The sequence below is a fragment of the Trypanosoma equiperdum genome, assembly GCF_001457755.1.
Source record: "Trypanosoma equiperdum strain OVI genome assembly, contig: ctg_662, whole genome shotgun sequence".
NCBI classification, from domain to species: domain Eukaryota; phylum Euglenozoa; class Kinetoplastea; order Trypanosomatida; family Trypanosomatidae; genus Trypanosoma; species Trypanosoma equiperdum.
The window spans coordinates 1,933-2,492 of record NW_027124601.1 but is presented as its reverse complement, the minus strand read 5'-3'; positions in this window follow the sequence as shown (position 1 = coordinate 2,492).

The window sequence follows — 560 nt, the reverse complement described above, 5'->3', positions numbered from 1 at the left end:
AATAACGTAAGTTGTTGAAAATAACACGTAAATGAAGTTTTATCTTAGATTTATGAAGTGTGATAATTGGTAAAAACCCCACCACCTCCACTCTTGCATAGCGGCAAAACATTGACTGCATTTAAAGAGCGTAAAATTTAAATAATGGCATTTGCAGATGCAGAGTTAATCTAGAAGAATAAGGAGAAACGGGGCAGGCAGCTTATGATTTTATCCAACATTGCAGAATATGGGAAAAAAGAGAACTAAATAAGAATTAAGGGACAGAAGAACAATGTGAATAAACAACAGAGAAGAAGCAATAATAAAACTGTTACTGCCACACAAGACAGTGCAGAACCACTGATTTTTAGCGGAACTTACACTTATCTGATATGGTAAAGTTATTTGATAACATCAAAGGTTTTTTTGTTTTATAGAGTAAAGCCACTTAATTTTCGTACAGTAAAGCACACAATGAAGATTTGGTAGATAAAAAACGGCCTCATTATTGTATATATAAAAAAATAAAATATGTTCTAGAAAAAAAAAATATAGACATTAGACTAAACTTTTTCAAA